Genomic DNA, 14,984 nt, shown 5'->3' on the forward strand with positions numbered 1-14,984 from the left:
CGACAGCGACAGCTTCAGATACTGCGACAGCGACAGCTACAGATACAGATACAGATACTCTGGTGAGAACGTGCATAAAAACTCCTATGAAAAATCCATGCAGCTCTGTTGTGTCCAATGTTGCTGATTAATTTCAAGTAAGTTGATGAGCCTTCTTCTCCTTTTTATGCCACTTTTTATGTCCATGTTTTCTGCGTTTCTCATTTTTGCTTACGTTGTGATTTATACGACGTCTGATTCTCGTGTTAATTCAGCTGAACTCCGTTTAATACAATATTCACGTTTCTCTCCCAACGAATTAATCAATTGTACACAGCACTTGAAAATATTTGTATTAAAGAGAATATTTAAGATTTAAATTTCTGTTTCTTTTTTGTGAATAAATGTCACAGCATTAAAAGTCTTTTAATGAACCAATTTTTCCAAGTTAGTCAAGCTTTTAGCACTTCTTAAAATTAATAGCAGAGCTGCAGCGCACTAAAAGTTGGGTCAAATATTTTTCTTAATTCCAAATATTAAAGTGAGCTTGTGCAAAGTGCAATTTAAATTGAGATAACTTTATTTTTATGTAGTTACTCAATTACTTAATTTTTAACTGTGTTAAGCGAAAGTAAAATTTGTTGAACATTATAAGCTGCTATTTTCCAATTGCATTTAAAATTGAGCAGACAATCTACAAAAGCTGCTTAATCGATCAATTTTATGCAAAATTATCTATATATATAGGCATCTAATTTAATTTGCAATTGAATTGGAATAATATCCCTCAAGGCAAAGCGACTGTATATTTAGGTTTGAATCTTTGTGAACGATAAGCAAGCATTATAAATATATATATACATCTACTTTTTTATAGCTTTCTGCTTTTATTTTTCATTGCTTGTGCCAAGAATAGCAAAAACAAAATACAAAATATAAAATAAATTTCTGAGATGTGAGTTGAAGCAAAAGAGGCAAAAGACAAGAGAAAGAAGATGCCAAGGTCTACATTTTATGCTCGCCCACTTTTGTATGCGCTTGTATGAGGGCAACCGACGTGTTTGAGGCCTGTCAAGTTGTTTACCAAAAATTGGACAGCCAAAACAAATAACTTGAAAGGAAAATCTATGCAAGACAGCCTGTGAAAGTCATCTAATTCTCTCTCAATTCACACACTTTTGCTTAAACCAGAAATATGCACACACACAAAACGGAGCTTGACTGCCTGCTGCCTGCTACTGCCTTTGAAAAGTCAGTGAAATAAATGTGAAAGCAAGCCTAGCTAGCGACTATGTGATGAGAGCCAGGCTAAGCTTGCAAAAAATACAAAAAATACAAAAAAAAGCAAGCTCAATTCATAGGCATAGGCATAGGCACATAGTAAGCGTAAGCATGAAACGACGTCAGGTTGATTCAATGGCGTTGGCAGCCATTGAGCGGCTTAAATACACACACTAAGTAAGGCAGCAGCATATGCGAATATATGTGGCATAAATCAAGCCCAAGGAGGCCCAACCACACACACCACAAGCACATACACACACTCACATAGAAGCCGCTGCCAATGGCGCTTAAAGGCATTTCGCAAAGTTTTTGACTTGAGCATTTCAATCGTGTGTTTTATTGCGCACATATTTTATGCCGTTTATGCTCAAAATTCAGCTCAACATGCGCCGCCCTGCATCTATGTATGTGTATGTGTAACTCGCGCACACACATATACACACTCACACAGACAAAGTAGAAACTTCACTTGAGCCAAATATATCTCTTACTCAGCGGTGTCTGTCTGTCTGTCTGTCTGTGTGTTGTCCTGCGGCGTGGCTTCGTCTTCAGTGAGACGACTTCTGGCGGTGTTTGGGAAAAACCGCATTGCGGCATATTATGCGCGCTGAAATTCCCGGCTTGAAGCAATACCCAAAAGGCAGACACTGCTCGCTTCGTAGTTGGTTGGAGTGGGCAAAAAAAAAAAAAACGCAGCCGCAAAAGAAATGCGCAATGTTTGCACTCTACTTAGAAGGCGTCCCCTAGTGGGCGTGGCAGAGCGGCCTCTATGCTGGACTCGCTCGCTGAGTAGTAGTGAAAAGTTCCTGGCATTGCCCTTGCACAAGTTAATAAACTGCACGAAACTAGTTTTTGTGTGCTACGTTACGTATACGCAACGTTGGCATGCGGCAGCTGAAAACCATAATTAATTAATGTTTTTTGTACATTTGCAAATGCAACTATTTGCCAGCCAATACAGCGACGAAGCAGTTGCCAACTGTTTGTCACTAGTAAATGTAAATGTTTATTTTGCCTTTTGCCATATGATATTATGCATACGCCGTGTAGTCAGGCAGCAAATTAAATTTCAAATTACAAAATTCATCAGTGAGTAGTGTGTGAGTGTGTGTGTGTCGATTCGAAATGTTTTTACAAATTAATTTGCTCGGGGCAAACGAACGAACGACAATGTAAACACACTACAGCGTCAACGACGCTGGTCTGAGGATAATAATCTCAGGCACACACAAAACCAATCAACAAGACGGCCATGAGCCATGAGCCAAAGGCATTAGCAACAGCAACAAAGTATTTAGGTATTTGTGACTAATGAACTCAAGCCAATCAAGCGAGAAGCCTCGCTTTCGCTTTCAGTTATAAAATATGTATATTTATTTATTTCATTTAATTCATAAGTGAATGGGATGTCCGCTGTTTCTTTTTTATTTCAAATGAAAATGCTGTCAAGTAACTTTTTGCCTAAGTGGTTCAGTTTTTTTTTTTTTTTTTTTGTTTCTTGAATTTTTTGTATTGTGTCGGTTGCTTATTGATTTTTATTTTACTAATGAAAAGTGAACATAAAATAGAAGAAGCGACAGCAGACACTTAACCCTTTTACACGCAATCTACCCGATGACGTCAGATGGCCAGATAGTCACTGACTCGTTGACTGACAGCCAGCGCCTAGGCTGGTGCCTGCCTCAAATGGAATTACGTTTTAAAAACATGAAGAGCACTAGCATGGGAGCCATGAGAGTATGTGTGTGTGTGTGTGAGGTGGCGCACACATCACGCCTTTTGCCATTGGGGAACCGTTTAACCCACATAATTATTACTGTGCCAACGCACCCAGAAAATAATGCGTAAAGTTGCAAGTCGATAATTGCGACGGTCTTGGGCTGAGCCCCGTAAATTATTGTTAAATATTTATAGAAAGTGTCGGTAGTGTAATCATAAAAGTTAATTGCACTTACATTTTACACACACATCGAGAGAGTCTGAAACTGAAAACTATTCAAGCATAATTGCCGCGTTATGCCCCAACGGATGTGAATTCTTTTTAGTTTAGTTTCAGTTTTACTTTTTTTCGTATTCACAAATATGTTCGCAATTCAATGGGCAGGCAGACTTCAGAGCGTGACATGTGCCACTTCCGCCTGATAGCGTCACCATCATGGATCCGTATCCGGATCGAGTGGATATCGTGTCAGTGTCTGTGTGTATGTTTAACTATGAGTACGTGAGTGTGTCGCTTATCTATGCCTATGTGGCTTTAATTCCACACTGAAACGAGTAGAAAGTAAACACACACACAAAAAAAACTTTGCGTGACATTTGCACATTTTGTGTCTGAAATGCGCTGCTTTAAGAGTCCAGGACAAATGAAAACGGGTTATTAAGACTTGTTTTTGCTGTCGTTCGCCTTCCATTTGATGGTTGCGGCACGCTTGATTAGTTGTTTGTCTCTCTGTTTTTTTTTTGTGTGTGGAGTGGAGTGCAGGTCATGTTTGGGTTGTAATAATAAATAGAGACTTTTTGCACAGCAATTTGTACAATTTAAATAATTTTGTTTAATTTTTAAGTGCACACTTTGTTGACTGCCCTAAAAAGTAGGCAACACACTTACACACATTTTCTTCATTTGACATTAGCAAACTCGGTTTGTGCTTTTTTCTGTTTAATGCTTTAGCCTTTTCTATGGCTGTTTGCCCCATTTCAGAGTGGCTTTATGCGGTTTGACTTTAATGCGTTTTGTCTTAAAAAGCGAAAAAATGCATTTAGCATGCACACAAAACGACGACGAGCAACAAAATGGGAACAAAGCGGGAGAACTGGCGTTATTTATGCAAACGTTACTTCAGCTCGCTCTCTTTCTCTTTAGAAATTATTATTTTGCCTTTTGCATTTGCCTATTCCATGCTTCTTGCCTGTATTTCTGTTTTTTTTTTTTTTGTTGCAACTCTGCTGCCATTTGTCTTAATGTATTTGCCTCTGGTTGTTGCTGTTGGATTGTTGTTTCTGTTGGCTGTTGGTGATGTTTGCAACTCTTGCAGTTGCCAGTTGCCAGTTGGTGCGTTTACATTTCCGACTTTATGTTTGTTCACTCGCACACGCACACACACACTCAGAAAGGAGGCATAATAAGCGGTCGGAGCATTTGGTTAGCATCCTTCCGTTTTGTGTTGTTCTTGTTGTTGTCGCTGTTGTTGTGCAATTTAGCATTTGCAAGCTGCATCCTTTGTGTTAAATTGCTGAACTGGAATGCTCAAGTTAATATTAACTCAACCGAACCTTTGTCCATCAACTTACAATCAGCATACACACACACACAACCATTAGACTATATAAACTTTAGATCAAAAACAAGTCTTTAATGTGCTGCGACGTCAGTTAATTAAAGCAAAATGTTTTCTATCGTGTGCTCGCTACATAAAAATTGGCCCCACAGGTTGACAACAGCGAAGTGGCGAAGGACTCGTGACTCCTTTCAACAAATGGGCACATGACAGGCGTCTATTAAAGTGCCACTGAGCCAAGGCAATTTGCCATTCTGCTGTGCTCGAGCACGTTTCTATTTCTATGTTTTTTTTTTTTGGGCCTGGTCAGGGTCTGCGTCTCGCTCTCTATTGGGATTGACTGCAAAATTGTATGTAGTATGTATGCTTGGGGAGGTCATCGTCAACGACTCCGCCATCTTAACAATCACTTTCCAAATATGTCAACATAATTAATTTTCAATTATCCATGCGACATTTGCGACACACACACACATACATATATGTAGTGTACAATGGGGCGTATTATTAATTGTAGTCCACAGTTGGCCATCAACTTCATCATCGTCGCCCTGGCGTCACTTAGTATAATTGAGTGTTATTTGATGGAAAATAATTCACAATCCATTTGTCCGTCGACTAAAGCAAACTGTTTTTTGATGATAGTAATGATGCTGATAAATTAATCAAACGTATATTCATCAGTCTCGCTCTCGTTCTCGTTCTCTTTCTCTTTCCCATTCAGACTTCAATTTTTCATGTCTTGTTAGAATGCCGCCTTCCATTTTTACACAATACACTGCACAACCAAAATCATTTTTCAATCAATTTTTGGTTTGTGCTTTTGAGTAATATTTTGTTAATAATAAATAGTTGTTAGCACGCGCAATTAATGAACATTTAATTATGGCTACAACTTGGTCATTAAATCAACTAAATAATAAGTAAGAATATTGTTGGGTATACTTGACTTAAAGGTTAATTTTATTTATAGAACTAAGCCAACTTGTTAGTGGGATTATAAAACAAAAGTATAGCAATAGTTGTATTTAATGTTATTCATTAGTTATTCACAAGTGGCTGCCCTCGAAAAAGCTGTGTTGTCTGGTGTTGTACCTGTTTGGTCAATCACATGTCATCATCATGCTGTTGGCAGTAGATGGAGATCGACTACGAATCAGGAGCTAGAGTAGGGATAGAGGACATGCTCGTACATATGTCATCAGTGTCTGTTGTTGCGACAGCCTTGGCAAGTGGCTGATTGAGCATTCGTCACGCTATTGGTTTTTGTCTTTGGAATTTTGTGTGAGTTCCATGTGTGTGTGTGTGTGTGTGTGATTTAATGACTCTCCATTAATTTAACGCACTGAAGTGTGAGTCACAAAGCCCTCAACTGGGTCAACTTGGCATGAGGGGTGCTCGATGAAGTGCATAAATAGCTTTTATCAGCATCTGTTCATCAGCATTCAAAACTCGGTAATTCGCGGAAATGATGGAAAAATGCATGAGCTTAGTTCGGTTTAATCACAAGTGCCGTAGAGGGGTCAACTATGTAGGTGAAAGTGGGTTGTTGCCTTTGTCAATGCATAGTTGTGTGTTGGTTGTGTCAGAGAGTTGTTTGTTCTGCATTCTGTTCTGATTCTGTTATTTCACGTTTTGCATAATAAATGTCGCTCAGCTCAGGAAAAGCAACGACAACGACAACGACTACAACATGAAGAAGAAAGGGAATGAGTTGGTGTCGACTACACAACTACAACTACAACTACAACAATGGCAATGAAAGTGTGCTGAAGGAGCTGAGAAGAACAAAAACAAGTCGCTTAACAAGCGCAAAAGCAACAACTGCTTATTCGCAGGTGAAAAGCAGAGCAGACAATGGAAATGAGAATGCGAATGTGAATGAGAATGGGAATGGAAATAAATGGCAAATGGCAGAAACGGAATCTTTACCGGAATTATTCATAATGTTCAAGAGGCACGCATACATTTGCATTTGCACTCGCTATGAGTGTCACTATCGAGAGCGAGAGAGAGAAACGCTGAAGACATAGAGAAGGAGGAGGAAATGAGGGAGTTGCTTGCAAATTAACATACACATACGTGGCGTAACATTGCCGCTGGCAGGATAATAAGTGCCCAATCCACACACACACACACACATACTACTTCAAAAACAAATACAAAAACCAGTCAAGCAACTCATTCATTTTAGCCACCATCAAAACACATACACACACACACACACACTCACTCTCGCTCCAACACTACAATAAAAGTGAAAAATGCATGAAAAACGCTTGGAGAATTTCAAAACATGCTTGTGCGACAAGTATCCTGACAATCAGTGAATGGAAATGCTCTGTTGACGACAGCAGCAGGACAAGGGGAAAATCAGGAAAGCAAACAAAACCATGACAAGCTAAAGAAACAGCACAAGAAAAGCTCAACATGGCAACAAATAATTAAGGTGAAAACAAAGAGAATACAAAAGCAAGAAAAAAAAAAGGTGAAAGATAAGAAATGAAAACTTTTCTTTTTTGTTTCCTTAAGCATCATTTTTGATTTAGATTTCATGTTCGATTTCAAGCCACAAGAAAAAAAAAAGAAGAAAATGTCTCAAACTTATCAATTTTAAAGGGCATGACCTAAAATTTGATCAAGGCCAATAACGTTGACACTACTTTGGGGCTCGTCATGCTGGCTTGGCTCTTAGGTCAGGTTTCGTTTCGCATTTTGGCATAACCATGGCTGCCACCTTGATGGCCCCGCTTGGTTGCGCTCAATGCGTGTGGCAAGTTGACAGGAGCGCAACAAAGTGGCAGAAGAGCAGGCGAAAACAAAATTGCAAATACAGCAGCCAGAGCGACAACACAAGCAACAGGACCGCAGGCAGACGTGACAGACGGACTTCCTGGCGTTTATCTGCGGCCGAAAAAGTAATTTCTTAAAAAGTTCACAACAGAGAGAGTGAGAGAGAAAGAGGGAGAAACCGAAGCAAAACCAAACCGAACAGAACCCAAAAGCAGTGTCAAGTGTTATTGACGATTTGTTGATGATGTTGGCACAAAGGTTTCAGCATGGGGCCAAGCAGCAGCCAGACAAAGGCCGCACACCGTACAAAAGGTATGTGCATGGAAATCAGCCATTGTCCTTTGCGCCACACCCCCTTCAACCCACACACACACACATACATACATTGTATAGGAAGAAGAGAAGACAAAGTGAGCGAAGGTTGCTCGCATCTTTCGCCTTTGTTTTGTAGCTTGAGTGGGCGATGGCCGGACACAAGTTTAACAGTTTTCTCTCTGTGCGTACTTATACTGCTACAACTACTATCCACGGCATTATCCAGTTTCCTTTTGAGGCAGCATACGCTTTTCATTTAGCTTTCAGCCAGTGTCCTGCACAAAGGAATTTCACAGCACTTTGTTTTTTTTGCTGTGTTGTGTTGCGTTTTGCTTGCTTTTAAAGCAAGTTGAGTTTTGTGCATTTGCCAAGGTTGTTTCTCTGAGCTTTGTTTAAGAGTTTTGCTTCGCCTATCGCTATTTTGACATCGCCTGTCAGCGTGCAACAGCAACAACAACGGAAAATAACTACAACAATGGGGCAAGGTAAACACGCAGAGCACGAAACATCTTTTTACTGCGATAACAGAAATATTTCTTCATTCAACTTGGCACTGAAAGCGAAACAGCAGCGAGTCAGCACAAGCACGTAACATTTTTATCTGTTATTCAAAGTTACGCCCCCACCCAAGACTCCATTCCCTTGCTTCCTCTCCTCTTCTCCCTCTGGCATGCTTCCTTTCATTTGGAGGCCCGTGTCTTGCCCTTTGGGCGGTTGCTAGGCCGCGTCGTTTCTTTCGCTCTGTATCCTTTGCCATGTGGAAAGTAAGTAGTAAGTAAGCCGTGGCAAATTAAACTCACTTCACCCCTCCCTCCCACTCTTTACCCTATCTCCTCCCAGTCGGGGAGGGCGAAAAAAGTTTTCAAGTGTTGAGCAATAATCAGAAAGGCTGGACGGTTGCCCTCTTTGGAGTTGTCGCAGAAGTTTTCGTGTTTTCGGGCATTGCTTAAATGGGTTTACGGGTTCATTTGCAGTTGTAATGGGCGTCAAAATGTCAGGGATTTCACCATCGTCGTCACATCCTTTTCTTCCTCGTGGCCCGTTCGTTTATGAGCTGTAAATGGAGCTAACGACAAGGATTAATTTACAAAAGAGGCACCCGAAAAAGTGGGCAATATTTTTCTTTTTTATACAAACTCTCGTTGTATATATTTAATAATTTATGTGAGTGGCATTTCTCTTTTGTTTCTCAAGGCTTTCGCTTTAATTAATAAATATTTTCTTAAATTATTTTATTATTTTTTTTGTTCTTTTTTCACAAATTGCTCATGAAAATGTCGGTACTATGTGTGTGTGTGTGAGTGTGTGTTTCAATTACCTCAGTGGACAACGACACGAAATCAATTGAAATCAATGATGAGCAGCAAAAACACACACACACAAGACTGATGAGGGGAAGAGAAGAGAGGAGAAATGAATCAAATCAAATATTTATTGTTTTCGATTCAATAAATTTTTATCACGCATCCGTCAGTGTGTGACAAACTCTTCAAATGACAACGAACGCATGCCCATAAGGTCGTGTTCGGTGTAAAATATCCCACTGATGATGGGGTGAGAAAAATGCTGAAAAGTAAAATACTTTCACTTTCGCCGTGCGTTGTACATGGCAAAACAAAAACAGAAATGTAATAAAAAATTCAAGAGAAATGCACAAATAAATACAGATACCGAAACAGAAGCAGACGAAGGGCAAAGTCAAGGAAGAATGTGTGTGGCACACACACGCACACACGCACACATAAATGAAATGGAATGAGGTGTGATAGAGAGGAAGCCGAAAATTCGAACATAAAGAATTTGCAATTTAAAGGGGATTTACTGCGGCTCGTAAAACAAACGCAATAAAAGATCAAACGACATGACAGGGCGTAGGACAATGTCCTGCCCTGCCATGCCCTGCCCTGCCCTGCCACAACCTTTGTTGATGCCTCGAGCGGCCTCCTGACAAAATGTCAAAAAGGCTGTCATATACATAACCAGCCAAAAGTCAATGGGATGTGTGTTTGAAGGGAGTTGAGTGGGAAGTGGATTGGGGGGAGGCGGAGAGCAGCTGCCTAACAGTGCGTTGAAAAACAGACAGAAAGACAACGAAAACAACATGCAGCAAATGATGGCAAAATACAAGTAAAATAAAATGTGGTGTGACAACTTTGCACGAGGCATCGAGATGGATATGACAAGGCCAACAGCGTAACGAACACAGGCACAGACACAAAGTCATATTCATTCTGTGATAATAAACTCGAATTGAGGGCGTCTGTGAATTGTTTTTCCTCCTGCTGTTGGTGCTGCTCTTGCCAATGCCACTGTTGACGTTTTAATCGAATCAACCCAGCAAAGAAGCGTGTCGAAAAACAACAACTACAAAAACAGAAAAAGGAAAGGAAAGGAAAGCCAACAAAAAAATAAACAAGCAAAGAAGTTGTAAACTTTCTGACAGTTGTTCGAAGAGCAAAGCGACGAAGGACGAAGCCAGCTCATCATACGCCCTGTTGTTTACGTGATGCTATTTCAACAATACATACACCACATACTACACACACACACCCCATATATACACACATGAGACACACATATGACAGACTGAACTGTGCTGTGGTAGCAGGCTAATTTTCGCTCTGATTCTTCTTGCGAGTGTATGCTGATGATGATGATGTCGAGGCTGAAACTGAAACTGAAGCCAAAGCCGAACCTTTTGCAAGCCAAAATGCCAAATGCAAAAAATGAAAATGCTTTTGGGTAAATGAAAATTGCACGCATTCGATTTGCCCAGTCGAAAAAAACGAGCACAACAAATCCGAAAGAAGAAAAAATAAATGAAATGAAATCCATTTCCATTTCGACAATTGGTATTATTAATCCCAGACCTAAATGTAAATACACACACAGTAGTAGGGGCGAAAAATTTGCTAAAATTTGTTGCACACTGTTGAGCACTCGCAATTTATGAGTGTGTTTGGCATTCGAGCTGGAATTTTAATGAATCAAAAGTCGAGAGTGCAGAACTGAAGATACATACATGCGAGCTGCAAGAGTTGCGAGAGCAAATCAAATTTCACTTGAGATCTGCATTTATTTCATAATTTAATAGGCAACTATGCAATTATGTAAACCGAATAAATGCGAGCAGACGAGAGTGCTTCGTTCTTTGACGTTCGCCACCGCCAAAGCAAACACAAGCTGCAGACTTAATCCAATTAATGTTGAATTTAAATGCTTGAGATGATTTGGTAGCATCAGAAGGCGCCAACCAAACCAAACCAAACCCAACCAGACGCAGACCCAACCAGACAGTCAACGAGTTGAGCTGAGCTGTGTGTTGCACGTTCTCAGCACACACACACACACACACAAATTACTTGGAGTCAGCACCAACACTGTGGGGAAAATGGAAACTGTTTCTTTTTTTTTTGCAACGCCATGAATAGTTTCCGTTTTTATACCCGTTACCCAAAGAGTAGAAGGGTGTTATTACTTTATGCCTCCAGGAAGTTAAGTAACAGGCAAATGGAAGGATCTCCGACCCTATAAAGTATATATATTCTTGATTAGCGTCAACAGCCGAGATGATATAGCCATGTCCATCAGTCTGTCTGATATGAACACCTAGATCTCAGGGACTATAAGAGATAGAGATATAAAAGCACTTATTGTGTAAAGTTTGTTTACAATTTTTGGCACGCCCACTTCCGACTTCGAGAGTCGACAAAAATCCAATAACAAGCGTATTTATAATGTCGCGATTGTTGTATACTCAACAATATCTACAGTCTATATGATTCCTAAGAATTTGTGATCAGGTCCAAATTGTAGAAGGTATTCTATTTAAGAAATACTTTTGTATGGACAAAAACATTTACTTAAAAACGTCTTACTTGCAGTGGACTGACAATATGGTATATTTTGAATGAATTACTATATCAGTATATCAAATATAACCTTTTTTATATTGTGAGTGAACTACTATATTAATATACCATATATAAACTTTGGTATATTTTGAGTGTCCTATTAATGTGTGTCCTATAAATGTGTAAAATATAGCCTCTGGTATATGTTTACGGTGTAATAATTTGGCATATTTTAAAATTTATTTTGCTTTTTTTCACAAAAGGATAGCGAGTATCTCCCAGTCGAGTACACTCTTTCTTACTTGTTTTTTTTTTTTGCCAAGCCATGAATAGTTTTCGTTTTTCTTTTTGCATTTCCATTGGGCGTGGACGCTGCACGTAGCGGCTGTGTGACATTGGACGTAATGCGTTCTCTGTTTCGAGTTTATCACACACTCACACTCACCCACACACATACACAGTTTACCCCGCAGTACCCAAATTGCCATGCGAAGAAAGAAGGGTGGAGGCGAGGCGAGAATGGCATTGGCAACGTGAGTGAGCCACTGATGCCTGCTGGTCACTGTGGACACATAAGTGTACGTTCGGTATGTGGTCAATGCGTGACTTCAGCTTCTCTGGTTTGGCTGTCGTTGATGACGCTGACAGCTCAACTTGTGGCCAAGTTGGAAGAGGGAGGAGGAGGTCGAAGGAGGTTGAGCATGTGCCAATGGGTTTTGGTAATAGAACCGCAAATTGAACCGAAATAGTTAACTGCTCATCGTGTGGCTGCCCTGGCTGCCTGAATGGTCACTCAGTCAGATAGTTGGAAACGCTGCCGCGCGTTACTATCAATCAGGGATGCTGACACAACAACTAAACGTTTGTGTAACTGCTGGCAGCGAATTATTTTAAGCGCCAGTTAACATAGTTTATGCATTAGCTGGCGTTTATGACTAATTTCATTTGCAGTGCAGCGTTCCTAAATGCATTTCGCACTGATTGAACAGTTACACACACATACACAAACAAACACACACACGAATATATATATTTGGAAATGCATTCATGCAAGGACAATTTCAAATCAATTTGCGCTCATTTGAATTTTGGGCCAAAAACCGAAATGCAAACCGAGCGTGATAATTCAATGAGGTCGAGCGCACAGCACACAGCACAGAACAGTGTGTAATATGTGTGTAACTGTGTCTAACAGCATGTATATTTTTATCTGTATGTATGTGTGTCTATATATAGCAGAATATATATGTATATGGCAATTGAACAGGCTGCTTGCTTTGTATGTTTAAGTAGCAATTTATGCCTTTTGGGCCACTTAGACACAGCCACTTTTGATTGTCGCACAGTGACACGCAATACATTAAATATTTAATTTATATTAATCGCAAAATATATATTATTTTATTTACTAATTTACTACTTATTACTAACTTTTTCTAACTTGCATTCTTAATTTGATTAATGAATCGCAACACATTCAACATTTAATGCACTTTACTCGCAAATTTATATTATTTAATTTACAAATTTAGTATTTACCATAGCCTCTATCTGATTTGCATTCATAATTTGATTAATGCATTTTGTAGTTAACATTTCTGGTGGTCACTGTACTTTGGCCTCTGTGATTTGCAGACTCTGTGTCAAAGCTTTTCTTGTTACCTGCAGGCCAATTCAATTGTCTCGCTTGTCTGCACACGCACAGCCCAAAACTTGTCCCGCTATTGTACTGTCTCTGATCCAGCTGTGTGTCCTTCTGGCTTTTGTTTTTTTCTTTCCTTCTTTCTTTCTTTCTTTGGCTGGCCTCGCTGCTTGACTTTTCGTCCACTTGTGGCATGTGGCAACAGTGCGTATACTTGTTGTCTTCTGTCCTTGTTATTGTTGATTTATGTAAAACTTATTTATTACTGTCTGTGGCAGCCCATAAGAATACAGCAACACAACAAGCTGCTTATTAAAGTTCTGGTCAGCATTTTTGACCATTTGGCCACACAGTTGTTTGTGTTGTTTGTTGTTAGCCTGCAGCAACGCAGCAGCAACGAGTTTTAAATGCAAATTTATGAGACACCAATGCTACCCGCTTAATCACTTGTGTTGCTCAAGTTTATATACTATATATATTATGCGTATGGTTGCCTATTGTGCGAGTCCAACCAACAATAAAGAGTTTGGGCCAAAAGAGTTTTGAGCGTTAAGTTGTTTAGAGTTGAGCTGGTTGTAAATGTGCTAAAAGGCAAGATAAATGGCTTGTTATTATAACCAACCTCATTGACTATGCAGTCGAATGAGGTATGCTCAACCAGGCCAAAACTCTGCAAAATTAATGAAGCTGTGTGGAATTACTCACACACAAACACACACTCCGAAAAGTAGCTGAGCATTAAAAGTAACTGACAAAGTGGCAAATACTTAAGGCACCAAGAATCGAATCATCATTTAATACTCTTTAAATTTGGTAAGCTCTCGCTCTTTAAAGGGTATAAACAGCTCACTAATGAAATTCACCTCACCTGCGAAATGGAAAAAATATTACGATAATTGCAATTAGGGCGGAAATTGTAAATGTGCATTAATCATAGCCATAATGGATGTGTTCGCTGCACATTTCGTTAGCTGTCATGTTATCGGCAATTTGGATTTCAGTTTCTCTTGCCCTTTCTCTTTCCCTATCCTTTTCGCATCTCTTTTGCATTCGTTAATAATATTTGCATGGTTAGCGGGATTTAAAGATTTTATATCAATTAAGCAGCCCATTAATTATTGCAAAAACAATGCTCATAAATTCCCACTGAGAATATAGAAATCTATGAATAAATTATTCACGTTTATTATTGTATAATTCAAAAGCGGATACCGAAAAATAACGCTTTAATTATTGTGCACACACAAACAGTTAATAAAAGGTTTCACTCATTTTATCCGCCAATTTGCGATATTAAAATATACAGTGAAAAATATAAAATAACGGACAGCTAGTTCCCTGAGGCAGAGTTATCGCATGTTATGTTAATTGACAAATTTATAATTCACAACATTCGCTAAGCCAACGCGAATTTATTTCAATATAATCTGAATTTTAAATTCATAAATTAAATATTTTTTTTTGCTATTTTAAATGGTATTAATTGATGTGTTAAATATTTATATAATTTATTTTATGAGTCGCACTTGTTTGCCAGCTAAAAGTGCATAATTATTTTCAATGAATTTATGAACGATTATGAGAGTTAGTTGCTTTTTTATTTGGCCAGTTTAAAAGAGTATTTGAAATTTCCATACTGAATGATATATTACGTATACGCAATATACACAACCTGAAATAAATGAAGTAATATAATAAATATTTATTGTATCCATATTCATACTATTTATATTTAATTTCCTTTCAACAAATGCACAGCCACCGCCGCTTGCGTTATTTCAATGTCAATTTACTTAATGAAATTCACGATTTTTCTCTTCACTTATGTTTTTTTTTTTC

At 39.0% G+C, this 14,984-nt stretch overlaps 2 protein-coding genes across 3 annotated transcripts in view; one reads left to right on the plus strand and one right to left on the minus strand.

Moving 5' to 3' along the window:
- Positions 1–14,984, minus strand: part of LOC117573389 (ABC transporter G family member 23) — a 203,142-nt gene that overhangs the window by 133,920 nt on the left and 54,238 nt on the right. The window lies entirely within an intron of this gene.
- Positions 33–14,984, plus strand: part of LOC117576520 (uncharacterized) — a 105,325-nt gene continuing 90,373 nt past the window's right edge. For both annotated transcript variants that reach the window (XM_052007045.1, XM_034261335.2), the window contains exon 1: positions 33–137. The gene's annotated coding sequence lies outside the window, so the exon portion shown is untranslated. The remainder of the gene's footprint in view (positions 138–14,984) is intronic.

Source organism: Drosophila albomicans, chromosome 2R, assembly GCF_009650485.2.
Source record: "Drosophila albomicans strain 15112-1751.03 chromosome 2R, ASM965048v2, whole genome shotgun sequence".
Lineage (NCBI taxonomy): Eukaryota > Metazoa > Arthropoda > Insecta > Diptera > Drosophilidae > Drosophila > Drosophila albomicans.